General features: G+C 47.4%; 6 non-coding genes and 1 pseudogene across 6 annotated transcripts; 5 read left to right on the forward strand and 2 right to left on the reverse strand.

The window, feature by feature from the left end:
- Positions 1-10,579: 10,579 nt before the first annotated feature.
- Positions 10,580-10,652, forward strand: trnav-cac (transfer RNA valine (anticodon CAC)). Its single transcript has one exon. It is a non-coding gene; the product is annotated as a tRNA-Val (tRNA).
- Positions 10,653-12,223: 1,571 nt separating this feature from the next.
- Positions 12,224-12,297, forward strand: trnat-agu (transfer RNA threonine (anticodon AGU)). The gene has a single exon. It is a non-coding gene; the product is annotated as a tRNA-Thr (tRNA).
- Positions 12,298-13,673: 1,376 nt separating this feature from the next.
- LOC148630848 (U4 spliceosomal RNA) lies at positions 13,674-13,812 on the forward strand. The gene has a single exon (XR_015934993.1). It is a non-coding gene; the product is annotated as a U4 spliceosomal RNA (small nuclear RNA).
- Positions 13,813-16,980: 3,168 nt separating this feature from the next.
- LOC148630849 (U1 spliceosomal RNA) lies at positions 16,981-17,144 on the forward strand. The gene has a single exon (XR_015934987.1). It is a non-coding gene; the product is annotated as a U1 spliceosomal RNA (small nuclear RNA).
- A 656-nt stretch (positions 17,145-17,800) lies between these two features.
- Positions 17,801-17,919, reverse strand: LOC148630850 (5S ribosomal RNA). The gene has a single exon (XR_015934965.1). It is a non-coding gene; the product is annotated as a 5S ribosomal RNA (ribosomal RNA).
- Positions 17,920-19,726: 1,807 nt separating this feature from the next.
- LOC148630851 (U1 spliceosomal RNA) lies at positions 19,727-19,854 on the forward strand (annotated as a pseudogene).
- Positions 19,855-26,139: 6,285 nt separating this feature from the next.
- On the reverse strand, positions 26,140-26,258 carry LOC148630852 (5S ribosomal RNA). The gene has a single exon (XR_015934962.1). It is a non-coding gene; the product is annotated as a 5S ribosomal RNA (ribosomal RNA).
- Positions 26,259-27,500: the final 1,242 nt, after the last annotated feature.

Here is a 27,500-nt window from a genome sequence, read left to right on the forward strand (position 1 = left end):
AGGCGCCAATGGATGACCATTGATCATGATAGCCAGGCTCAGCTAAGTGCATCCCCATTTGGGAGCTGTCCCTTATCAAAAGAAAACATCTTTAAATCAGCCTGCATGAATAGTTTCTCTGTGGTGCAGCCACAGAGATGAAGAGAGAGATGGGGCCTCATTTGGGAAAGCACAGCAACACTTAATTCTGTCTTATTAACAAGCATTGCCTCTACATATCCCCCCTTTTTGAAGGTCACGAGGTCCTGAGGCGTTGTTGCCTTCAAAACAAAACAGAGTTAAGTGATGTCCCTTGTCATTAGAACATTAACCTTAAATGTCCACATTACTCCTCGAGAATTCATACCGGAACCAGCATTGGGAACAAACAGGATGAATAACATCTGGAGTATGTATAAACAAGGTAGGAGACATCATCTCAGTCTAGGCATTACAAATCAGGAAGTTCACTGTCAGTATCTGATACCTCTGTAGGCAGATATTTGGGGAAGAGGTAACTTCCTTTCTTTTGAAATGCTACCTTTGACTCATTCGTGCTACCCGGAGTACATCTTGATGTAAGAGTACAGCATTCAGAGTACATTGTCAGTCATGATCCAGCTTCCCAGCACCAGTGTTACAATAACACCGGTTCCTGTTCCCAGCCCCCCTGATGAACCATGACACCTGTGTTGGGCACCTGCCAGGGTGGTTTGGAGGTTTGTTCCATTAAAGCAAACTAACTACCTGTACATCTTCAGGGCTTACTGTTTCTTGGATTTCTATCCAATTCAATAGTGTGGCACCTGAAGGCATCCACGACCTCAAGTTTGGTCTTATGTTGTCTGGTTGCAGACCGTACAGTGTTAAGTTACCATGCTGTACTATGGCCTCCTTGGGAACTTGCAGGAAACTGTTGGTTAGGTAGCTGCATTGTGGTAGCTGTATCATGCCTGTCACAAGTTATAGTGACAGTTAAATGTGGTGTGCTGACCAGCCATTTACTTCCCATCTGCTCTTCATGGGGTTCATTAACCTCCCTCTGCTCGTTAGTAGCTTTACACCCTTCATTGGTGGATCAGTTAGACACAGCCAATGGATAGCTTTGGTAGCCATACCCATCTCAAGATTTGGAACCGAATTCAATCTTGGATTGCCTTCTGGGTGAGCTATGAGCAATGGGTTTAATGTCACATACTCCTCTACTGAGAAGAGTGAAATCAAGTGGGTTAGGATTTGTGCTATGGCTAGACTGGCTACAGTGGCACTAAGCTCCCTTAACAGGTCTTGTGTCAACATTCTGGCCTGTTGCACACAAGCATAAACCCACTGTATAACACCAACAATCATGTCCACTAGGTGGGGGATAAGATTCAACCCTGTTGCATAGGAAGTTGCCCGTAGGGTTTTCCCTAAGCTTTCCAACTTTTGCTGCTGTTGATACAGTCTGTCACTACCCTCTGGCACCTCTGACACCTGCCTTCTTGGGGCAGTCAGGGTGAGAGTGCCAGTAGCACACAAACCTACCAGAAATAGCAAACACACAACAGTGGCGGCAGCAATCAGTCCTCCCAAAAGTCTTTTCGGGTGGCTGATCCCAGTCATCTCCTTCTGAGTGACTGTCCCCTTTCTAAGCTGGCGCAGCATGTACATGGTCTCTTTCTCAGTATGCCATGTGGCATCTTGGGCACCAACATCCTGGAAATCTGAGGAGATCTGACGCAGCTGCTGATGCTGCTCCTCCATTTCCAGGACATCTGCTTTTTCGATTTGTTCATGCCTGTGCTCTAGGAACCCTGCAGGGGGTGGTGCAGCGGTGGAGCATGCCTGACCCTTGGCTTAGTGGTTATCTGGAGCACCTGAGGGATCTGGGATTGTTACTCCATTCTCACTGTTCAGGTCCACCCTGCACACTTCCTGATTGAGGAATCCCTCTATCGGCATGTTTACAATCGTTCGCTGGACGTGGGTGTAGGACACCTGCTCGCTCCCCCCTTCCCTCTCTAGGGGTTCAGGGAGCTGCCCCAGCACTGGGATAGCTAGTTCACTGTCTTCGAACTCACCATCACCCACCAGGCCCATGTCAGTGCAGGTGGGGATTCTGACACCCCCCTTTTCCATGTTCTGCACTAACAGTCGGGTGGCTTGCCCATCCAGCTCCAGTCTGGCTGAACCACTGTTGGTCAGACTCAGACTGACAAACTGAGCTGGTGGCTGTAAGAAAACCGGCTTGGCTTTCATTCCCTGTCCCTTCTGGGGGACTGGGTGTATTGGCAACCCTGCCGTTGAGGCAGGAACAATCAGGTCAATCTCACTCAATACCTGGTAGTTGTGAGAAATAATGTTACCTGACTGCAGGTTCCCTGGGTCACAGCAGAGGGAATCTCTGTGAATCTCTCTCAAATTCCTCAAATTATCATATTCCCGCCCCTTATGCAAAACCAAATCCTCCTCCCATCCCAGTTTATCCTCGTTATTATAAACAAAATCCACCTAAATTTTCAACATAAAGCATTACACAAAATCAATACCTCAAATTTTCAACATAAAGCATTACACAAAATCAATACCTCAACACGCCATACTCAACAACGATAATTCACCAACAGCCAGAACATGTAACTCCACATTCTCAAATAGACCTCATTTCTATAGCCCCACCCCTTATGCAAAACCAACATCCCTCCCCTGTTCTCTCTATCCGCTGGCGTTTGTAATCGTTTTTATTTTCAAATAAATTTTAGCAAAGTCATGTATTTTAAAAATATTAAGATTTCTATATTTATGTCTTTATTTTGTGGTTTCATTAGTAACAAAGGCTAAACTTTCTTGGAAAAATGTATTTTATGTAAACCATGTTTGCTATTAATTCATTTATGGCTAGAATATGTTCATAGTCTTCCAATGAAAGGAGGGTTCCTTTCGCCATAGTCAGGTTGACATTAGAAGCTGGCCACGCCCGGACTGTTACACCAAAGCATTAGCATGTTAAAGCGATTTCATTGAGGAGTCTAGCTTTCTTAACTAGTAAGTACTGTACTTCCTTGGTTTTTGAGGGGGGGAGGTGTCTTTTGCTGGAAATCTCGCCCCCTTCTACTTTGAAAATACTTGTGAATTCCTAAATTAAAATCGTTTATGAGCATGTGAAAGGCATGGTGAATCGGAGATTCTCAAGAATTACATTGTATGATTAGAAATGAATGCGTGATCGGATCAACTAAATGCTGTGGTGTTACTTTTTGTCAATGAAAAAATAAACTATTTTCGTTTACAAAGACGGTTACAAAGAATGTGGACCAGGGTAATACTTTGAGCTTACAGCTTGTCCAAGGTCATTCATTATTAATACTCTTAGTAATATCTTCAGTAAAGACTTTGATGCATAAAATATTCCTGCATAATTAAAATATTTATGATAAAGGTGGTAGGTTGTGTACTTTTGTCCAACAGAACAATCTTGCTTTTATAAAATATACCGCCTTTTTAATGTTTAATGATTAACATGCTGTAATACACTGTTTAAATTTAAAGTCTAAAGAGTATACACCTTAAATTCTTAATTGAATAAAGATTGTCCCTCAGCAGTGATCAGGATTCAAAACCGACGTTTTCTGCTGACAGCTCAAATGCTGTACAGGAGAGGTTAACCTTTATTAGCTCCACCTGGCGATTTTACAAGGTGATTCCGGATACTATTAACATAATCTAATTTGCGTCCGGTATGATGCGGTATACTGCGAAACGCCCACCGTGTTATACCGCAGCGTACCCCGCTTGTTTTGAATGGCTGCATATGTATATAGACTCTATATATACATTTGGTGCATGCCACAATTTTGGATGGTGGTGGAGGAATAGGGATTTTCTCAACACAGCAGGGACTCCAGTTAAGAATGCTGGGTTTATCTCTGAACTGTTAGAAGCTTTGCAGCTACTGACTGAAGTAGCTGTGGTAATGTGTAAATCACATAATAAAGAAATGTTTCCAGTAACTCGAGGGAACAACTTTGCAGATGCAACTGTCAGGTGAGCAATACTTGTAGAACAGTAGTCTGAGACCTCTGTGAAGCAGAGAAATGGACATGGTTAGAAAAGATTGTGGGGCTGCATGATGATGGGGTGTGGAGCTGACAGCACACCAGACGCCCTGCATGCCCTCACAGCCTAATGCCCTTTATAGCCCGACAAATGCACTCTGTTGGACACCCAGGTGGGAGTCAAATGGTGTGCCGGTTACCCAAAACTGGGTGAGAACCGGGTTTGAAGCCGTAACCACTTATGTGGTATCTGGATGTAATGTTTATCAAAGGAACTCAACTACAGTTCAGGTGCGGGTGCAACAGCTCAAAAGGCCTGCTACTGAGGAACCTTTCAAACCTGGGAAATTGAAAATTGTAAAGGGAAACCTGGGCTCTTATAATCTGTTTTCCTGGTGGGTTGCTGCCACTGCCTCTGTGTCTACCAAACACTTGATAACAGAGATAAGCCCTCGGTGGGCACTGCCCTGCCCCTTGTATTATGATCAAGGAACACACTTCACAGGGAAGGTGTGTCAGGCTGTGGCTGCATTGTTCGGAGTGAGATGGACTGAGATCACCCTCAGTCTGCTGGAACAGTGGAATGAAGGAACAGATCTCTGAAAGATCGACTAGACATCAGACTGAAGGAACGCCATGGGATGCGGGCTGGATCAAACAGAACTGTGTAACAGCCTGTTTGATATCATCACGGGCCAATCAATGAAACTTCCTGGAGGGATGAATTTAGCTGGAGGAATGGATTGTTGAATTTGCTAATTCTCTATTGTAGTATTGTAGGTTGCTAGGACTTAGCAAAGCACATCTATGATGAAGAAAAATATATATCATAATTATAATCCAGATGATTGGGGCATTGGTACATGGCTACAGTCTGTGCTAGGAACATGGAGAGGGTCTCTGGTTCAATACATATTTGTGGGTCTGGTATTATTCGTTATGATCATATCGTTAATATCCTGTTTGAAAAACATGTGGACTAAAGCTGCTGCTTCTGTGCTAATTGTACACCCTGAAGGGATCATGAAGGTCAAAAAATGATTTCATGGGAAAGGTTCTCTTATCTAGTGGCAGAACCTGATGGGTAGAACAATATAGCTTTAAGGGGGGTTACCCTTGGGAGTGATTCCCCTAGATGCAAATGATTATTGTGGTTTGTTTGCTCATAATAAGATGTTTTGCAGGAACGGAACAAAGAGAAATTTTACAACTTCAGCTAGAATTGTTCTGCAAAACGTCACAGCTGAGGCAGGGGAACAATGTGTAGATTTTTCTAAGAGTTATTACCCAGTTGTTGACCAATCTGTTGACCAATGTTGACCAAAAAAGCCTAAGATTATACTGGGCTCCAGCCCACAGGGATTTACCTGTGCTGTAAGAACTAATGAGTGAATAAGGAGACTGGATTCTGGTGAAAGACTTCAGGAAAAAGAAATGGTGTTCACTCAGGTGGAGGGGGCTGTACCAGGTGCTGCTGACCACTGCCACTGCTGTGAAGGTCACAGAAATGGTGCCCTGGATTCATGCTTCCCACTGTAAAAAGGTCACAAACGAACTGAGCAAAGCGCAGGAGTGATGTCTCCACAAGGACAGATGGGGATAACCTGCGTGGGACTGATGTGCACAGCCTTTTTCCTTTTTATGTAGAAGCCTGTCACCACCCCAAAAGAGGAAGAATCTAAACACGAAGCCTCTTTGTATACAAACTGGCTGAATGAAACTGATAATGAGGGGGATATGAGTAATTTGTGGTATAAATTTATAAATCATACTGTAAAGTTAAAGAAATTTAATGCATCTTGTTATATATGTGCTTTAATGCCTCATTCTACAGCCTCACCCATGCGACTTTTTATGAAATGTACTCTTTTATTAATATCACGTTAGAAGGCTTAGACGCTATCAAACAAGAATTAAGGGGAGTTAGATTAATGGTACTTCAGAACAGGTTCGTGCTGGACCTTCAAAATGCAGCATCTGGAGGAGTCTATGCTTTAGTAGGAGACTCCTGTTGTACATATATTCCAGCTAATGACGATGATTACGGAAATATTACGCTCGCTATTCAGCATTTGAAAGAACTAAAAGACAAGGTGAATAAAGAGAGAGGCATAAAAGATACACTGGCTTTTCTCTCCTGGTTAGAATCACTGTTTGGGCCAGGGGGAATGTTTTTCTTTTAAGTTACTAACACCGATTATAGGGGCTGTGATACTTGTCTTCCTGTTTTTATGTTGCTGTATGACATGTATTATTCCAATGCTTCGAAATATGGAAATATGGTACCTAGGGGGATAAACTGTTCATCCTTCCAGTCTGGAGAATTGGCAGCTGTCTGACGTCAGTAAGTGATCCTTAAAAAATTAATAGTTCCATGACAGTGTGCATCACCAGAAAATCAATTTCAATGCATTAAAACTCTTGTTATCCTTCTGATCATTGAAGTGTCATTGCCCCAGCACTGTATACTCTTACTTTTGACGCCTGTCTGAAGTTGGATCCATTTCTAAGAATGGTGACTCACATATCCTCATGCTCAACTTTGGCTCAACCACACAAACTATGAAGTTAATCATCTGCTTTTGCTCCAAGATTTGTGTTACTAGGCTCTCTCCTGGGGATCCTCGTGTTCAAACATTGCCCTTATTGTGGATGATCCATGACAGAATTCAGGGAATTCAGAATTCTGATACCTCAGCTCAGATTCTGACTGGGCAGACTGTCATTGCCTGGTGTGAATGTGTGCATATCTGTTTTTGTGCATGTTCTGTGGCCTGTTGTACAGTACATCACAAATGAAAGGGAAATGGAAAACTAAAATAAGACTCAAGTGTTTTATCTTTCATTAACAGTGTTTCATTAGTATCTATGCTAGATCCTGTCATCCACTGCTTACCACGACAGGCTCTAGCACGGGATAGCAGCTAATACATTTAACAATCTCACTGCACAATGTTGTATATTCAAGGGCTGATCTTCTGTACTTTTTCTTTCACTTTTCATTTCCTGGAAACTCAGTCCTGCCAGGAATAATCTGAGAACATAATCAATCTGAGTGAAATTCTAAGCAGAGGAAGATTGTTTTACAGAGTCAACAAGGTCTAATTCAAGGTCATCAGCACTAACAAGATTCTCTCTGGAGACAGGCGATAAGAAAATTGAAAGTGTGTATTGTTACACAACAGCAGAGACTATGAGTTATGCTATCATGAGAGTGGTGATGGATTTTTTTCATTGCTTAGTTTTGCAGGTTCTGTACATTTGAACATTCAAAGTGACTAAAGTAAAGGAGTTTTCCCTTTTTACCACATAATTCCCAAAGATCAACACTAATAGAAAGCCTAATTCCAGCCAAGATTCAATTACTGTCTCTCAGGCATCCCAGCAGTGGATTTCATGACTTCAGACAGCCATCTTTATCAGTGGAGAACTCAATGCTCTGAGGTTTACTGGCAGAGTCTCACACTGGGTAATATGTTGGTAAATAATGTCCTATGGAATTCTACTATTGATAAATTCTACTATGGAACTGCGATGTGTCCTGAAAAAATCTTCTATGATAGTGGTACAGTCCATCACACCCCACCTACAGCCTTTAAAAGAGAAAAAAAAAACTGACAACAACAAAGTAAGTCTGGTGTAATCAACTAGGTCTTGCAAACATACTTAACCTCTTCCAGCTACCAACATTACAAATGCTGTTTACACATTAGATGGTTATTTTTTGGCTTCTGATATTATGGTGGAAAAAGAGCCCTGGAATCTTTGTAGAAGGACAAAAGACGGAAAGAACAGGCAGTGTAACCATGGCGAAGAGAAGGGAAATATTGGAGAGAGCTTTTTTCATACACTTTTTATCATTGTTTTTCCAGCCCAACAATGATCAACAAATATGGGCAGGCGTCCTGTGCCAAATCCAATCTACCTTTCTTCCAAGCATACAGGAATGTCAGTGAATTAAATATTGACATATGAAAATACCCAAAAATATGCAATCACACATATGCAGTTTGAGCAAACATAAGACAATACCCAAGTACCACAAACTACCAGGCATCATAAGCAGTTCAGGTGGGGAGCTGTGTCAGCATGCGTAGGCTGCAAAGGAACAAGTAATAGGTCTATTCCATGCTTAAAAGAGAAGAAAGAAAACACAACATTTCAGCCGTGGAGCCCTCACACCTGAAGAAGGCTCCACGGCCGAAACGTTGTGTTTTCTTTCTTCTCTTTTCATCTAGTGTCATTAGCCAGTTCCTGTCAAAATAAAATAGAAAAGGATAACATTCTAGAGAGAGTTTGAAATACCAAGGTACAATTTAAACCATATTTCTTCCACTACAACCACAATATTTTGGAGAGATCGCTGAGCCTAACTGTTCTGGCATGTCCGTTAGCCTCCGTCCTGCTTCAGCAATGAATGCAACGGGGCACATTCTGAGGGAGATGCGGTCAATCAGGTTGCAGGAAAACCATGCTATGCTTTTTTTTGAGATCCTGAAAAGGACAGAGGGGCCATGTATATGTGTGCAGCTGGATATGTTATTGCAGGTGGCGTAGCAAATTCTGCTGAAGCCCCACTGCCTGGTGTGGACGGTAGCTGTGCATGTTGCAGCAGAATTGTGCATGTGAGATCAAGGGGGCATGTCATGTGTTTGAGCACTTCACTCCCTTCCGGAAGCACGTGATTCCCTGAGTCCAAAAAATTTGTAAGTTCTTTGGATGACCTGTGGACCGATCTTTCACGATGAAGAATTCCTTAAGAAGAATAGATCTCGGCCCACCATCCCAATGCCTCCATCTGAAAACAGCAACCTCCCACTGCCCTTAGTCTGCAAGGCAGTCCTTTCAAGTGCGATGATGACGCCGGGACCTTCGTTGCCTATTGTACGAGCTGAACTTTTGTGCTCATCAATTCAAGGCTCTTTCCATCAACTCATCTTGTCTTTTGACGCTTCATGTTTTGTACTCCTTTGACTATCGGCATATCGGGTGACTGCAAACACTGAAGTTCTTGCTTACGGAGTGTGGAACAGTGTTTTCAAGTGATCGCTGTTCTGTCATGTTGACGCCGAGTGAATCTTTCTTTGGCAACATGGGCAGGCTGACAGCAGCGCGAGCTAAAGTAATGGCAAATTTCTTGACTTATTTCTGAATGTGAATGTTCTTTAGAAAAGGGATGCGGCGTTGCTTCTCCCCCGTGTAAAGGTCACGCATTCCAGACGTGGTTATGAGCGAACAGTTGCCGCAAGTGTTTGAAAAGAGCAAGAGAGGAAGCAGCCCTGCCCCGTGTGAGGATCAAACTCAGGACCTTCAGACAATGAGACTGACGCGCTACCAACTACGCCAACGAGGCCAGCTGCAGTACACAGCTGGAAAGTTTGCCTCATATGGATTTCAGTCGCCCGTTCCCTAATCTTTAGACGCCCTCTGCTGGATGTTGCATTTGCCTTTTGATCTCACCGATACTTTTTTGGTCTGTTTCTGTTGCGAGTCCGTTTTTCAGATCTCACCTAGCACAAGTCTCTCTGGCTGAAGTGGCCTCTCTGCTTCAGCATCGTGCCCTCACTCAGCCATTAAAAACGTCACTCGGACTTCTGACATGCTGACATGAAATGTCAAGAGAGAGTGGCGGAGACGCTTAAGGCAGAGAGAAGATGAAGAGGGGGCGTCGCTGCAAAATGATTGACAGCTGCATGACGCTCTCCATGCAAGGCGTGACCACAGGCTAAAGGACACCTTTCGGCACATCAAGCTCTAAGCACACACCTGGAGGACGTGGGAAATGATCCCGTTATCTCTCGCATGCAAAGCGAGCGCTGTACCATGCAAGCTAACCCCCCTCGCTGGGGTTATGCCTCGGTGTCACCTAGTGCCGCTTGTTCCCCTCTTACCGGGTGCAGTTCACTGCCCTTCGTCTGCAAGGCAGTCGTGTAATTGCAGCTTTCTTGACTTATTGATGAAGGTCTGACTGGACGAGCGAATGACGCCTCTCCCCCGTCCTCAAGCTCGCTGACAGAATAAAATGGAAAGTGCTGCCGTGGCTCATTGGTTTAGGGGTATGAGTCTCACTTAGGGTGCGGGAGGTCCTGGGTTCAACTCCTGGATGAGCCCTTGTGTGTTCTTTTTGTCCTCGTCCACAAGACTGGGAACTGCATGGGCGAATGTGAAGAAGATCCTTCTCGAACGTGCAAAACGTGCGAGAAGAGGGGGCGCTTGTTTCCAGCCAAAACTTCTCGCGTGTGAGACGAGCTGACCATCGCTGCAGGAGGTGGGAGGGTCACTCTGGTAGACAGAGCTGACCTTCGGCAATAGGATTTATACTCTCCAAGATGATATTTGCACTTTCTGGAGAGGCGATTTTCTCCACTTCAGTAGCCAGATTTCGTCGATTGCGTGGAGAGGGCTGTAGAATGTGGCAGCGCCTTTCCTGCTCCGTCCATGACAGGCGTGCTGGTCTCTGGAGAGAGAGCACGGTCCATCAGCGCACTCCAATAAAGGCACTGGAAGCAGCTGAATCGCAATGGCGAAGCTCAACGCTGGGCCGCTGGGCATATCTTACCACCGTTTCCGTAGTGTAGTGGTTATCACGTTTGCCTCACACGCGAAAGGTCCCCGGTTCGAAACCGGGCGGAAACAGACTTATTTTGTCGCCACGCACAAAAGGGGATTGGGGATTCGCCTAGCGCTGTGATCGAACAGACCCACTCACCCCTTAGTGTGGCGGGATCTGCACAGTGCATGTCGCAGCGCATCCTGCTTTCACTTCAATGCGCGTCCTGATGTACCCCGGTCTCCCGCGTGACAGGTGGGGACAGGTGACAGGTCCTATACTAACGAGGAAGACATCGCTCTCTCCGACCCCCGGCATTGTGTCCCGACCCACCGTGCTGGAAGCCGACGGGTGCTGTGATTCCTTTAAGGAGCAGAAATGACAACCGAGGAGCCGAGAGATCATTTCAGCATTTCGCGTCTGAACGGAAAACACAAACGACCAACTCGGAATGACTTGCCTTTGACGCTTTTCAAAGCGTTCTTTGTGCACGACGACTGCGCCGCCTAGCAGATACAAATGGGTTGTACAACTTTGAACTAGCAAATGGAAGAGGGCTAAGCCCCCTCTCTTTTAGCCCAGGTTCAATCTGTCTCCCAGAATCACCAGGGCGCACACACACACACCCGTGCCGTTGAAGTGCTCTGCTTCATTTCTAAGGGCAACTCAACATTCACTCCTACCCCGAGTGCAGAAAAGACAGTGTCTGCAGCAACAGCAGCTCAGGTCTCTGCACAGGAGCTAAGCTGCCCCCATCTCCTCTGCTCTGCGGCTCCTGCGGAGTGGAGTCCTGCCTGGAGCTGTGTTTGCAGGCGGCGGCTCCCCGTGCCCTGTCTGTGCGTCGTGAAATTAATTAATAACGTTAATAAATTTATAAAGTTAATTTATAAATTTATAAAGTTAATAAAGTTATAAATTAGAAATTAATAACGATATAATTATATTCATGTACCGCAACACAAGAATAGTACACGCTGTACATTGTCTGTCGATAATGTTTCTGTAGTGCTTTTTCAGCACTCAGCACGTGACTGTGCTGGTGGTGCTGTGGGTTAGGTTCCTGACTTCCATATCACACGGTCTATGATTGAATCCCATTGAACTATGACTTTATTTTTTAACAAACATTTCTTTGAAAAAATGAAACGTTTCCCTTGGTCAGAGATTAAATAAAACCTCACTTTTTTTGAGCAGAAGGTTTACTGTGACCTGAGAAGGGCCGGCATCCAATCACGGTGGTACACACACACGCTCTCACCTATATGAGCTACACGGCTACCAAGATGATCTCAGGTGCGCCGAGCTGGTACGGAACATATTGAACTGATCGACGGCGAATTGTCTCTCAGACAGGCTTTTCACCTCTGAGCTCCCTGACTGACAGTGATCAGCTAGGTAGTGAAACAGTCAGCTGCTTCTAAGCCTTAAACAGCTGCATCTCGGCGCTTCCACGGAGAGATGATTTGAAAGCCGAACATCACCCGTTGGGAACACCTTACTATCACTAGTTTAAGAGACTCTTAAGGTCTTGCAGAGGTGCCTGTCTAATAGCATGCACTTTGCAAGCTATAGGTGTTTAGGCTGAGGCAGAATGCCTGTTAACAAAATGTTTTTCTAAAGGTGTGTCCAAGTGGCTGCAAAAGGACAACACTCCTGGGGCGCCGTGGCTTAGTTGGTTAAAGCGCCTGTCTAGTAAACAGGAGATCCTGGGTCCGAATCCCAGCGGTGCCTTCTTTGTTCTGTCTTCTCGAACAGTACTGGTCATTATGGACAACCGCCTACGGCTAGACTTAATTAAATGCAAGTATTCATTTCCTGTCTTTAACGCGACTTGTTTTTCTTAAAATGGATGCAACTTGCAAAACATGAAATACAAACCTTGCTAATCAGCGCTAGCGGCTGGCAAAAAAAAAAGAAGTCAGCAATGTTTTTTTTCTTTAACCTTAACCCTGCTAATGGAGAAGAGTTAATCGACCGAGTCTATGCAGCTTAAACGGTGCGCATGTCGGGTCCTTAGCTGAAAGGGTGGTAAATCACGCTCACCCCAGTCCTTAATCTTTTAAAGAGGATACAAAATTGAACCTAGTCGCCACATCACATACATCCTATTCAACGATAAAAAGGTAACATCTATCCTCGTCCAGAGTAAATCTCACGTTGAGGGCATATTTTTTTCCACTTTACCATGAGTCGGGCTCGGCTGCACAGAGGAGAGAGCAGAGCAATGAGGTCACGGGGACAGGGGAGTCACATGCTGGCGGTTTGAATACGCGGAAGATCACTGAGGGATCCACAGTATGTGGACCCTCCGTGCGCCATCAGTCCGCACTCCGGACTCTGAATCCTGCCATCCGAGTTAAGATCTCGGCGGAACCTGAGGCGCAGTTCCTTCTTAAAACGTAATCTGGTGAGCATTTCTAGAATCGTACTTGTATAGATGCAGCCTTTAATGTGTTGCTAGGTTAAAATTGATGACTTCTTGAACTTCAGTAGGCAACTGCCCTCTTGATTTCGGATTTAATTTCTTTATTACAGGGGCGCTTTTATGAAGACAGAGTCATGTTCAGGTACTTTGCTTGATGGAGGAAGCTCATTTCGGACTCTGTGATCTGCTCACCTGGAAAGGTCTACTGTACTACTACAAGAGAGAAGTAGAGTCTGGAAGAAGGGACAATTTTATGATGCTTTGGAAGGTAATGCTTTTTTTTCTTTGAAATCGAAATGAATCAGAATATCAGTGCAAAAGACAAACTCTTGGTTTGGTTCAAAGAGATATGGTTTTAAAACAGACAAAATGTAGAAAACAGGTGTTTCTCACTTTTGGAAAAGAATGGACCGGGGGTAATATTTTACTAGTTGCAGGGCTGAGATCACTGGGTTACAGTCCTGTAGTGTCACACCAGGGACAGTGGCGCAATGCATAATGCATCTGACTACGGATTAGGAGATTGTAGGTTCGACTCCTACCTGGCTCGGGTCGTTTTAAAACACATCGGGCTATTCCCCAAGTAGCCTGTGCTACTTACTGCATTGTAATCGTACCAAGTAAGAGATTTCCTTCATATAAATGAACTGCACCTGACAGCTTTAGAATAACACCTGGGCTCAGTACGGTGCTGAGAGCTCAGCGTTGCTGTTCTAATTAGCACGCACGATTGTTGCTAGTTGAAAACTTTTCCCAATACCCCGCTTCCGCTGGTTTGCAATACAATCGGCGAAAGCAATTTTTGACAGTCTCGTCAGAGACTGAGCAAGGTGTTTAAAGACAGATTTTGTCATGGTGACATCATGGTAGAAAGAAACGAGCTTGTTACGTCTCAACAGAAACGCTCTTTATCTCTTTCAGCGTTATGCAGAGAACAGCGTCTGTCGAGATCACTTTTGAGTCAGCGCGAAACGCCGTGTGCTGTCAGTTTGATTTCATATTGCTCGTAGCGGCGCCCGGCTTTTGTCTGTCAAACGTTAGGTTGCGCTTCTTCATGCTGCATCGTCGGCATGAGTGGAGCTTTTTAAACGTCTGTACTTACTGCGCCCCATAAGAAATCGTTTGTCCCCGTTCAAAAGAGATTGTGCGATGTCCTGCAGCGTTTGCAAAGCAAACCTTTGACAGTTTGAAAAGAGGAATTTATTGTGCTTCCTGTGCGTGCAGTAGTTACAAAGTTGAAGGTCTTTACACGATCTGCTGCAGTTTTCAGTGGGCGAGCTTTGTCAGATGGCTTGGAAAAACGCACTGTGTTTCGGCTCGGGAAACATCATGGGCAGTGTCCTGCATGTTTTCTGTGTATAGCTGTCTTTTAACACATACAGAATTCATTAGAAATCATTGATTTCTCCAATTAACAAGGGTCCCTTTTGAACCTGCGAGAAGCATTCCTTCAATGTAACAGATTTACTCCGGGGAAAGGCAGCATGACATTGAGAGTAGCTCAAGCTTTCAGCACCCGTATCGGACTGCGTGTATGCAGACACCGCTCAGAATCCCCTGTAAGATTCTCCTTCAATTCCGTTTTGCAGTGCTTTAGCTCTTTCAAAAGGCTTCGCTTTGCTAGTCATAATCCAAGGCTCATGACAGCATTTGAAACCAATTGCCACTGCGTTGGCCAGGAATCGAACCCAGGTCAACTGCTTGGAAGGCAGCTATGCTCAACACTATACCACCAATGCACGCCCACAGGTGCCCTGCAGGACACCACCAGAGAATGCTCACGATTTCGGAAGCTGTCTCCGGGACGTGCTGATTCCACACATCCTGAATAAATCATGATATTGTTAGTTGCTGTAGCTAGACGTTCAAATGAGTTTCATGGCCAGATGGACTGTTTCCTCCAGCGATTTCGATTTTTAAGAACTTTTATTTCCTTTTCACAATAAAATACAGGGCATCACAAATGCTTTACATTAATATACATACTTAAAACAGTATATATGATCACATCTTATTACATTTTGACACGGTACGAGTTACATAGCAACAATTTCTTTTTTCTGAAGCAAATCACATTCTTTACTTAAACATGATAGTGTTTTTCACAGTTTCTTGAGATATTGACCTATGCCCTCGATTTCCCACAGATTTTCTGCTTCCTCCCTCCCTTCTCTCCACAGATCTCTGAGGTAATAGTTCTCTCGGGTGATGAACAGGGCCAGGCTACCTGCAGCCTTGACTGGGATCTTGATGCCTTTGAACAGCCCCATGTTCCTCACTCTCCACAGGGCGTCTTTCCCACTGTTCACCACGGCCCAGATCCTGTCAAACACGTCAGGAGGAAGTTTGACAGGAGAGATGCCGTATATGACGAAAGCAGCGGTCAGGGTAAATTGGGGCGAGAGAGCCTGCAACCAATCTTCAAACTGTGCCCAGAAGGCCTTAGCAAAAAAGCAGGACCACAGGAGATGGGTCACAGTCTCCTCCTCGCTGCAGCCCACCCTAACGCAGCGAGGGCTGGGTGTGAGGACCATACGGTACAAGGAAGTTCGTACCGGTAAGCACTGGTGGATGACACTCCAGGCTAAATCTCTGTGAATGTTGCACAGAAACTTAGAGGATGTGTGTTTCCACACCTTCCTTGTTTGGGCTGATGTTAAAATGCCCACAGGGGTCTGCCTATTGTTCTGGGGTGCAAAGAAATCTTCCAGTTTTTGGACGCTGACATCTCGGAGGGGAATATGGCCAATTGTGTGAGATCTTAGAAAACTTTTAACTGTCCCATAAATTGCAGGGCATGTGTCAGAGAGTGGGACATCCAGCTTGGGTCTGACACCCCACACTCTGAACACCTCCCTACCTACCCAGAGCCTGGAAAAATAAGTCCAGGTACGCGCTGCAGGTGCTGTTGCAAAGCCTCTCAGCACAGAGGCCAGGAAAATGCACAGCAGCTTCGTAGCAATATCTGGGACAGACTTCCCCCCTGAGGGTAGCGGCCTGTACATTATTTCCCTTCTGAGTCTTTCCTGCTTCACACCCCATAGAAATTGAAACATCAATCTCCTCAGCACCGCCGCAACACGGTGTGGGATTGGGAAGGTAGAAGCCAGAAAATTCAAGACAGGCAAGAGCTTGGCTTTGATGACCAGCACCTTCCCTGTCATGGTGAGGTCTCGGTTCTTCCATTGCATCAGTTTTTTGTTTAAGATTGGCAATTTGTTCTGCCAATTTACTGTTCCCATCTCTTCTCCAAAATACACCCCCAGGACCTTAATTCTCTTCTCTTGCAGCCTGAGATCATGTCCTTCTTTTGGCTCCCTCCAGTTCTGATAAAAAATCTCGCTCTTTGATTTGTTAATTTTTGCAGAGGAAGCCAAAGAGAACCGATCACAGCACTGCAGAGCTCTACTAATTGAGGCATTGTCAGAGAGGAGCAGGGTGACGTCATCCATGTATAGAGATGTCTTTACCTCTCCTCCCCCACTTCCAGGTACTGGTATCCCATTAATGGCCTGATCCTGGCGCAAGGCACAGGCTAAGGGCTCCATAGCCAAAACGAATAACAAGGGGGATAATGGCCAGCCCTGAGAGAAAAGCACAGAAGGCAGCAGGCTCTGGAGAGCAGGTAAGAGACGGAGCCTTGTGGGCAGGCGAGCAGGCCCGTTTTTTGTAAATTGCTGAAAAGGTTTGTTCGGTGTGTGGCAGGCGCACGTCGCGAGCTTGCGTGGCGATCTGCCGGTCTGGAGTTATGCAAATGAGGCCGAATTGCATCTCGGGACATGCTGCGAATGCGCAACGGCGACTGCAGATGTGTAGGAAACGGCGCGCTCGTTTTCTCGTTTTGCCCACACTTTTGAGTGTTAGTGTGGCGTGTGAGTGTGTGAAAGAGTGGGCCCAGCAGGACGCGGTGGCGTGCGGGGCGAGGAGGTGGCCTAGGCTGCGCGATTTGTGCTGTGGGTGCGGGCCGCTTGCAGGAGCCTGTTTAACTCATACTTACCTGGCAGGGGAGATACCTTGATCAAGAAGGAGGTTCACCCAGGGCGAGGTTTGGCCATTGCACTCCGGCTGTGCTGACCCCTGCGAATTCCCCAAATGTGGGAATCTCGACTGCATAATTTCTGGTAGTGGGGGACTGCGTTCGCGCTCTCCCCTGATGTGCTTGGTCCAAAATCAGATACGGGAGGGTTAGGACACCACGAGCTGCGTGGCTGCGGAAGGATCCCGGTTCGACAGGAGTGGACGCCGCTGCTGGTTCTCGCTGGCTTTTAGTTAGGGGTCCGGAGAAGCATCTCAAGCTTGTTCCACTACTCCTTCCGGACGTTCATTCCCTTTTCAAAGTCAGTCGTTTTGCTGTAGTCTGCGTTCTTTAGGCTGATTATCGAGGTTAGCCTTTATTTGGTCATGGGGGGCCTCGGTACTGTATGCTGAGTCTAAAGACAGTTTCACCCGTTTTCTGATTGCTCGGTTCTGTACCAGTGCAGACATGTCAAACAGTGAATGGCTGTACCTCTATTGTATCCGTGCTCAATGAATGAAATCGGTAACAAATGAATATATGTCTAGTTATACGAAAAACGAGTGGTTTATCGACTCATCTTCATTTGCAGATTTAGAGGCAGCTTCGATATTCGTTTTACAGATATATTATTACAAAATATTACATAATATTTTTTTTGAATATGGGTCACACACATGCCACAGCAGCAAAACATCTCTAGAGATGAGGCTATAGATCACCTTTCCATCCTGCAGGTTTTCCTCCCAAAGCCTACGGCACCAACGGCGACCCCTGCTGGCCGGGAGAGCAAAAGCTTACAGCACCTGGTATTCCCAGGAAGTCTCCCATCCAAGTACTAACCAGGCCCGACGCTGCTTAGCTTCCGAGATCAGACGAGATCGGGCGTGTTCAGGGTGGCGTGGCCGTAAGCGAAAGCCCCGGCGCCTGACTCGCTACTTGAAGCTGTGTGTGGCGGGGGTTCCGTGCCCCCCGAGCGGGACTGAAGGATCGTTCGTGTGCAACTCTTTGGAAAGGAGCTGCTTTCCAAATCGCATTGCGTGCCTGGATGTTGGCGAATGCGCTCCCTTGTGTTGGCTCGTCCCGCACTGGAGGAGGACAAACAATCTGCACGGAGGAGCACCAGGCAAGTCTTCACCAGACAAAAACCTCCAGTGCACAGCACTCTGGAAACATTTCGGGGCTTTCGCGTGTTTATTTCAGCACGTAAAGCGCACCGGTCCAACACGTCGGCCGGGCGCGCGGCGCCTCCGCCCTCTTGTGGCCTTGCGGCGTCAGAGCAAGAGGCTCCTTCTCGCTGCCCTTCCGCTGTGTTGCAGGGCCCCGAGAGGGAACCCGGAGCGCGCACTTTGTGGGGGGCGGGGGACCGCGTTCGCGCTCTGCCCCCGGTCTCTTGCGCGAGTACTAAATCTCACGGACAGGGGGGCCTCGTCATTGATTGTTACAGGTGAGACGGGGATTAGGAGGAGACCCCGACTGATGGGTAAAGGGGAGCACTAACACCAGAGGGACACCCCCGGCGTCTCTTTTTGAGAGACGCCCTGGGGTTTCCTAATGGCCAAGGAGGGTCGGGACCTCGGTTTGACGCCTCCCCCGAAGGACGGCGCCTGTTTGTGCAGCAGAGTGTCGCCATCAGGAGGCTGGGGCGTAAGAGAGCCACACAGCCCGCAGGGTGAGCGCTCCCTACTGGTCCCAGTCACACCTCTTGCAGGAGCAGCAGCAACCGGAGCTTTTCCGGGGTGGAATCTCCCATCCGGGTGCCGGCCAGGCTCACACCTGCTGGGCTGCCCCGGGGGTGAGCCCAGTCGAGAGTCGCAGGGCCAGATCTAGTCACCGGGGAGAAACGATACAAGTGAAGGATTGCTCGGCTCTCGGCACTTGAAAAGACCGACAAATGTCTCGTTCCCGCCGGAGCTGAATGTACCCGCATGTGTGGTGTCGTCTTCTTCCCCCGCCCCGCTGTGTTTGCTGTATTGTCTCTGAAGCCGGCCCCCCCGAGACGAGACGGGCTGTTCCTGTGCCCCAATTAACACTTTACAGGTGCCATTCCCCGGCATTGTGGCCATTGTCGGTGCTCACACGCGATAAGATAAGGCGGAGGAGAGCGGGGCATGCCCAGCGGCAGACATTCAAGGAGGGGGCAGTGCGAGGTGAGGTGAGGTGCGACACGCCGGAGCCCCGACGCAGCTAATGCGGAGCACTTGTTGGACTGGCATCGAAAGGACGTGTGCGCACGGAGCGAGCCTTCCCTGCGGCGGAGCGCGGGAACTTTCTCCCCCCCTCCCGCTGCAGGAGTTGTGTGCGCTGCAGCGGTGCCGAGAGAAAAGCACAGAAGGCAGCAGGCTCTGGAGAGCAGGTAAGAGACGGAGCCTTGTGGGCAGGCGAGCAGGCCCGTTTTTTGGAAATTGCTGAAAAGGTTTGTTCGGTGTGTGGCAGGCGCACGTCGCGAGCTTGCGTGGCGATCTGCCGGTCTGGAGTTATGCAAATGAGGCCGAATTGCATCCCGGGACATGCTGCGAATGCGCAACGGCGACTGCAGATGTGTAGGAAACGGCGCGCTCGTTTTCTCGTTTTGCCCACACTTTTGAGTGTTAGTGTGGCGTGTGAGTGTGTGAAAGAGTGGGCCCAGCAGGAGGCGGTGGCGTGCGGGGCGAGGAGGTGGCCTAGGCTGCGCGATTTGTGCTGTGGGTGCGGGCCGCTTGCAGGGGCCTGTTTAACTCATACTTACCTGGCAGGGGAGATACCTTGATCAAGAAGGAGGTTCACCCAGGGCGAGGCTCGGCCATTGCACTCCGGCTGTGCTGACCCCTGCGAGTTCCCTGTTGTAACAGAAGAAACAAGGTTCTTGATCCCGAGATGAAGTAAAACAGATGAGTTTATTGCATGCAAGGAACAATAAAGCCGAAGTCTTGTTTCTCGCAAGAAACAACAAAACCGAAGTATTGTTCCCCGTACTGTTACAAACTTTTGGGTTATATACAGTTTTCTTCTCCGTTTCTGACGTCACTCGGTCCGATGGTAAAGAGGGGGGTTCATGGTATTTGGCCAGTTTACGATGTTCTGGGCAAATGGTCAGTTTAACATTACACCCAGGGGGGTTCCTAGCTGGCATCTGCAATCCTTATCAGTTACCCCCCTTTCCTGCCATAAACCCCTGCTTGTGACTTGGAAGTCTAAACCCCCTACAGAAAAGATTAAATTCAAACCCCCGTCTTCACATCTTTCTTCATTCCCCCCTTATAAAATATGGCATACGTCAGTGTAGCCTATTTTTATACATACAATGTCAGGGCAGATCTTTCCTTTCTTGGCGAACAGGTATGTATTGCCATGACATTGTACGTTCCACGGTTATGGCAAGATGTGATACATGTTTTTGTGCACGTGATGATTACAATTATACATATAAACAATACTATTCCTACAAATAAACACTGTAAAAAAGTTCCGCCCCAGGCCCCAAACACAGACTTTACCCAAGATCCAATTCCCCAATTTTCAGTATAATAGTCCTGATATTTCTGTCCCTCATTGTAAATGTGTTGGGCCAGATCTGAGATGTGCTCAGAATTATCAGGGATATATGTGCAGCATTCAGTGCCAATTACTGCACAAGTTCCTCCTTGGGCCGCCAGTACATAATCTAAAGCTAGTCGGTTCTGCATGGCCACTGTTCTGAGGGCTACCATCTCATCATTAACAGCCTTCAGACTAGATGAGGTAGAATTTGCTAATTCTTCTAAAGTCGAAGCCATTTGAATTAACTCTCGACTCAGAAAGTTCATGCCGGCTTGTGGAAATATTATACCTAAATAATATTCCCAATCAGCCAATTTTCTTTGTGGTCTGTGGTTAGGTCCGAAGGGGGTGTGGGTTTGAACACGGATATGAGGAACCACATATCCTAAATAACATGAGCCAGACCACTGGGCTGGCAACCATGGGTAGGCTCGTTTTCCACAAATGAAATATGTTCCGTTTGGCGCTCCCCATGCCTCTGAAAATAAGAAACTTATACCGAATTGTGGGGTGTGCCGATCCCATCCTGGAATTTGGAAGGTAGAGGTGGATATATTTGCAGCGATGGTAAGGTTGCAACGACTCCATCCAACCAAGTGCAGACCATTAGTGTGCTGAAAACATATGTTTCCCTCACGTTCCTTATTTAGAGTCAGGTATGGTGGTGTATGGCTTCTGTTATATTTAGGAGCGTAAGAGCCTGTGAAACTCGTGGGCTCTAAGCCTCGCTCCTGTAGATATTGTAATGTTGTGCAGGTTAAAGTCGTGTTATGGCAACCCCCATAGTTTGTCATATTAAAATCTCCTAAATTATCCCTCCAAATGATCATGCCTATGACTTCCTCGAGACGCCAAGGAATGGCCCCCATAGGAAGTCCTCCCTGTACATATTTGGGTAATGCGGCACACACCCAGCAGGCACTTTGGTTGGTTTTCTTAGCTGTCAGATAGGAGAGGCCTAAAAAGGAATTAATTCCATGTTCTCCTTTGTGGGAGAGATGATCATTAATCCCTGCGGAACATAGTTCTACAGCAACAATTATCATTATTGACAGAAATGATTTCATTCTGGGTCCGGGGATGAGGCTCGTCGGCAGTGTGACGCGTGGATCCAGCGATCTTTTCCTTCCACTCGAACCGCAGACTCGGTTGTCAACAGGATCTGGTAGGGTCCGTCCCACCTGGGCTGGAGAACCTGTGAAGGAAATTTCCTGATCCACACCCACTCTCCTGGGATGAGGTCGTGCCCTCCTTCAGGTGGTGGTCCCCACGCCTCCAGGACCTGCTCGCGGGCTCCTTGGGTGGCCTCTGTCAGCAACTTGCAATAATACAAAGGAATGGTTGATCCATCTGAGGAAACCCCAGTCTCAGCACCTGTAAGAGAGCTTGTTTCAAATTATTACAGGCGGCTTTTGCTGCGGGAACCAAGGCAATCTTGTCCTTGTACTGCACTCCCCCCTTAAGCAGATCTGTTAAGAGTTGTGCTCACCCTGTAAAAAACATTGCACCCAGGCCCTGTTAAAATTTCACAATGCTAGACACAAAAGGGCCTTATCATAACTGCTTCTATTAGACACTCTAAAGCTGAAGCAACTCAGACTTGTGGGTTTCCTTGTCAGGGGAAGCACTCAGAATACCATCAACATACTGAGTGATCACAGCCAGTTGAAGCCACGTGATACCCTGTTCTGCATAGTCATTCTTTGTAATGCATAATATTCCAACCCAATAGATCTGGAATAAAACCACCCATTAAAATCTGGTACTCGGCAAGTAAAACTTGCTGTCCCAATACTCCTGTGGCCTCCTGCCATCTTCCCCTATACATTGCTCTATAGTACACTGTTGAACAGAGGAGTGAAACAAGCATGACAGTAGTGCTCCAGTATCCCCTAACAGAGAAACCACCACTCCATTAACAGTACATTTTTATCCACTGGACTGGGACAGACTTAGGGAGGCTACAAGGGATTTACAGGATCTAATCGTTAGGTAAACAGATTTTCTCACAAGACGTTATTCTCCCCAGTCTCGATTCTAAACCTACAGCGTTTCAGCATGTCTGGTTTCGAGACATTCGAATAAAACCAAATTGTTTCCACTATTGCAACTAATTGTATAAATTACAATTTATAATAATTTATAATAATACAAAAACTGTTTAACTACTTTTACGTCCACCTGTACTGTACTTATACGTTTCAGACGCTCTTATATTTTCCAATCTCCTTAAGTTGATTTTCGTCAAGTCTCTGTAGTTACGTCTCTAGCCAGTCCCGCTGGCTAAACACACTCACACCGTCATTTAGTATACCAAAACTCACAGTTACACACATACATGCCGGCACACAAATTCATAAAACACACATACACATCGAGAATATATTTTTCTCTTCGTAATACAATGTGCTGTATTCTTGTTTTACTTCTACATGAATCCTTTTAATTCCTGAAGCACACTCCAGGTTCGCTGCATTTCTAATTTCGGGTGCGGTACTTTAGCCCACCGGTCAATATCTTACGGTTTTGGATTTGATCGTATGGGGGAAATCAGGGAAGGTAGGTGCGATTGCAGACCCCCTCGACGGGGTGCGAGACAGTGTTAGAGTGGCGCTGTCATCAACGGCACCAGCCCCTGCTACATCAAGTCCTTTCCCACTTCGAGTGAGAGTACAGACCTGCGGGCGCCCTCCCTCTAACAGGGGAGACCCTGATCCGTCTATATCACACTCATACCAAGTGTTATCCCAATCAGACCCCCCTTCTCCATATGGCCACTGAGGGAATTGATCCCAATTATTTTCGTTTCCTGCCTGTTTGTTCCCCTGTGGGAGAGCAGGACATAACTTAGTCGCCGGCTGCAGCACATTAACCAGTGCAGCGTGACCAGGAGTTAATTCCTTCTTTAGTTTCTCATTCTCCTGTACTGCCTCTTCTAGCTTTTTTTCCTATACTCTTTCGTAGCGAGTAAAGTATATTTTCTTCCGGGTTTTTATTTTCCCCGTAAACACACTTTTAAGTCACATCCCAATTTCTTTCTTTTTCGTCATGTATCTGCCACTACTGGTGCCGGCCGTGCACCAGGGTGGGAGCTACATGCTTGTGCTTTTGCCAATCAATACTCATATGCTTTCTTTACAGGCGTCTTCGCCCCAAATTCCCTCTGACAAGCTCAGCTTTTTCCATATTTTTCTCCTTCTTTTCCGTCAACTTACACTTTTCCGATATTTAAACGGACCCTTCCACCACTTTCTCAAACCATCAGTTAGCGCACATGTTCGGTCTCTTTAAGATTTACTTTTGTCGTGTGTGAGGTAACAGCTCATTCAGTAGGGGGATGTTTTCACTTGGAAAAACCTGTGCATTCCTGCACTCATTCAGCTAAGGGCATCTGTTACCTCCAGATCTAAATGCCTCTCCGAGACTTTAGAGAGGACTTACACCGCACTGTTCACAGGTAAGAAACGAGACCTCGAAAACCCCCTTTCTTGATCAGTAATTCACCATCCCCAGAACGCCAGCATCGCTGCTTTTGCCCCGGGGTGGACTTACGCACTGAGCTCAATCAGGGCGATTCTCGGGTCTCAACGTCCTTAAAATCCTGCTACTTAATGCTTTGCTCTTTTATTATGAGGTGTGTTTATGTTAGTGTCGTGCGTGTGTATATGTATTTCACAAACAAGGAAAACACCAAAAACATAAATACATATATCTCTTCTACTCCTGTTTCCTTTAAAACAAAAAAAAAACCACGCCACGCCAATCTGTGCACGATCAAGGCGTAGCTAATCTCAGGACCCCGGGCGTAATTAAAGCCCACACCAATCCTGGATTATACGTGCATTTAATGCACCACTCAGCTCCAGAACCCCGGGCGCAATTAAGGCCCACACCGATCCCGAGCCACAGAACTCCGGGTGCAATTAAGACCCACACCAGTTCTGACCTTCAGAACTCCGGGTGCAACTAAGACCCACACCAGTCCTGAACTACGTGCATTTAATGCACCACTTGCTCTAGAACCCCGGGCGCAATTAAGGCCCACACCGATTCAGAGCATCAGAACTCCGGGTGCAATTAAGACCCAAACCAGTTCTGACCTTCAGAACTCCGGGTGCAATTAAGACCCACACCAGTCCTGACTTCACGGTAAGGGTCCAAAACCCGTTCAAAACTCCACGCGCAATTAAGGCATACACCAGCTTCGAACGCCTGTACACAATACCGCGGAACCCCTGCCAGACCAAATTCTGGGCTTACAGCAAACAACCCATTACATACACCGGTGCCTTCCCCGGGCCAGAGGAATTCAGAAACTCACGTTTACTCCGTCATCTCGGGCGATTCTCGCAGGGAGCAGAGATTTCCCAATCGGTTAGAGAGAGTCGGGACTTTTAAATAAAAGAGGAGTCCTTACCTCTTAGTTATGTGCGCGCTGACCGTCTCTCCTGCCGATGGGAAGTTCTGCGCCTTCTGGAGCATCCTGCCGACTACGCCAAATTTGTTGTAACAGAAGAAACAAGGTTCTTGATCCCGAGATGAAGTAAAACAGATGAGTTTATTGCATGCAAGGAACAATAAAGCCGAAGTCTTGTTTCTCGCAAGAAACAACAAAACCGAAGTATTGTTCCCCGTACTGTTACAAACTTTTGGGTTATATACAGTTTTCTTCTCCGTTTCTGACGTCACTCGGTCCGATGGTAAAGAGGGGGGTTCATGGTATTTGGCCAGTTTACGATGTTCTGGGCAAATGGTCAGTTTAACATTACACCCAGGGGGGTTCCTAGCTGGCATCTGCAATCCTTATCAGTTACCCCCCTTTCCTGCCATAAACCCCTGCTTGTGACTTGGAAGTCTAAACCCCCTACAGAAAAGATTAAATTCAAACCCCCGTCTTCACATCTTTCTTCATCCCCAAATGTGGGAATCTCGACTGCATAATTTCTGGTAGTGGGGGACTGCGTTCGCGCTCTCCCCTGATGTGCTTGGTCCAAAATCAGATACGGGAGGGTTAGGACACCACGAGCTGCGTGGCTGCGGAAGGATCCCGGTTCGACAGGAGTGGACGCCGCTGCTGGTTCTCGCTGGCTTTTAGTTAGGGGTCCGGAGAAGCATCTCAAGCTAGTTCCACTACTCCTTCCGGACGTTCATTCCCTTTTCAAAGTCAGTCGTTTTGCTGTAGTCTGCGTTCTTTAGGCTGATTATCGAGGTTAGCCTTTATTTGGTCATGGGGGGCCTCGGTACTGTATGCTGAGTCTAAAGACAGTTTCACCCGTTTTCTGATTGCTCGGTTCTGTACCAGTGCAGACATGTCAAACAGTGAATGGCTGTACCTCTATTGTATCCGTGCTCAATGAATGAAATCGGTAACAAATGAATATATGTCTAGTTATACGAAAAACGAGTGGTTTATCGACTCATCTTCATTTGCAGATTTAGAGGCAGCTTCGATATTCGTTTTACAGACGGGTTTTTTTTTTGAATATGGGTCACACACATGCCACAGCAACAAAACATCTCTAGAGATGAGGCTATAGATCACCTTTCCATCCTGCAGGTTTTCCTCCCAAAGCCTACGGCACCAACGGCGACCCCTGCTGGCCGGGAGAGCAAAAGCTTACAGCACCTGGTATTCCCAGGCAGTCTCCCATCCAAGTACTAACCAGGCCCGACGCTGCTTAGCTTCCGAGATCAGACGAGATCGGGCGTGTTCAGGGTGGTGTGGCCGTAAGCGAAAGCCCCGGCGCCTGACTCGCTACTTGAAGCTGTGTGTGGCGGGGGTTCCGTGCCCCCCGAGCGGGACTGAAGGATCGTTCGTGTGCAACTCTTTGGAAAGGAGCTGCTTTCCAAATCGCATTGCGTGCCTGGATGTTGGCGAATGCGCTCCCTTGTGTTGGCTCGTCCCGCACTGGAGGAGGACAAACAATCTGCACGGAGGAGCACCAGGCAAGTCTTCACCAGACAAAAACCTCCAGTGCACAGCACTCTGGAAACATTTCGGGGCTTTCGCGTGTTTATTTCAGCACGTAAAGCGCACCGGTCCAACACGTCGGCCGGGCGTGCGGCGCCTCCGCCCTCTTGTGGCCTTGCGGCGTCAGAGCAAGAGGCTCCTTCTCGCTGCCCTTCCGCTGTGTTGCAGGGCCCCGAGAGGGAACCCGGAGCGCGCACTTTGTGGGGGGCGGGGGACCGCGTTCGCGCTCTGCCCCCGGTCTCTTGCGCGAGTACTAAATCTCACGGACAGGGGGGCCTCGTCATTGATTGTTACAGGTGAGACGGGGATTAGGAGGAGACCCCGACTGATGGGTAAAGGGGAGCACTAACACCAGAGGGACACCCCCGGCGTCTCTTTTTGAGAGACGCCCTGGGGTTTCCTAATGGCCAAGGAGGGTCGGGACCTCGGTTTGACGCCTCCCCCGAAGGACGGCGCCTGTTTGTGCAGCAGAGTGTCGCCATCAGGAGGCTGGGGCGTAAGAGAGCCACACAGCCCGCAGGGTGAGCGCTCCCTACTGGTCCCAGTCACACCTCTTGCAGGAGCAGCAGCAACCGGAGCTTTTCCGGGGTGGAATCTCCCATCCGGGTGCCGGCCAGGCTCACACCTGCTGGGCTGCCCCGGGGGTGAGCCCAGTCGAGAGTCGCAGGGCCAGATCTAGTCACCGGGGAGAAACGATACAAGTGAAGGATTGCTCGGCTCTCGGCACTTGAAAAGACCGACAAATGTCTCGTTCCCGCCGGAGCTGAATGTACCCGCATGTGTGGTGTCGTCTTCTTCCCCCGCCCCGCTGTGTTTGCTGTATTGTCTCTGAAGCCGGCCCCCCCGAGACGAGACGGGCTGTTCCTGTGCCCCAATTAACACTTTACAGGTACACCGGCATTGTGGCCATTGTCGGTGCTCACACGCGATAAGATAAGGCGGAGGAGAGCGGGGCATGCCCAGCGGCAGACATTCAAGGAGGGGGCAGTGCGAGGTGAGGTGAG

This window comes from Lepisosteus platostomus, unplaced genomic scaffold, assembly GCF_059453375.1.
Source record: "Lepisosteus platostomus isolate fLepPlt1 unplaced genomic scaffold, fLepPlt1.hap1 Scaffold_86_H1, whole genome shotgun sequence".
In the NCBI taxonomy this organism is placed as follows: Eukaryota; Metazoa; Chordata; class Actinopteri; order Semionotiformes; family Lepisosteidae; genus Lepisosteus; species Lepisosteus platostomus.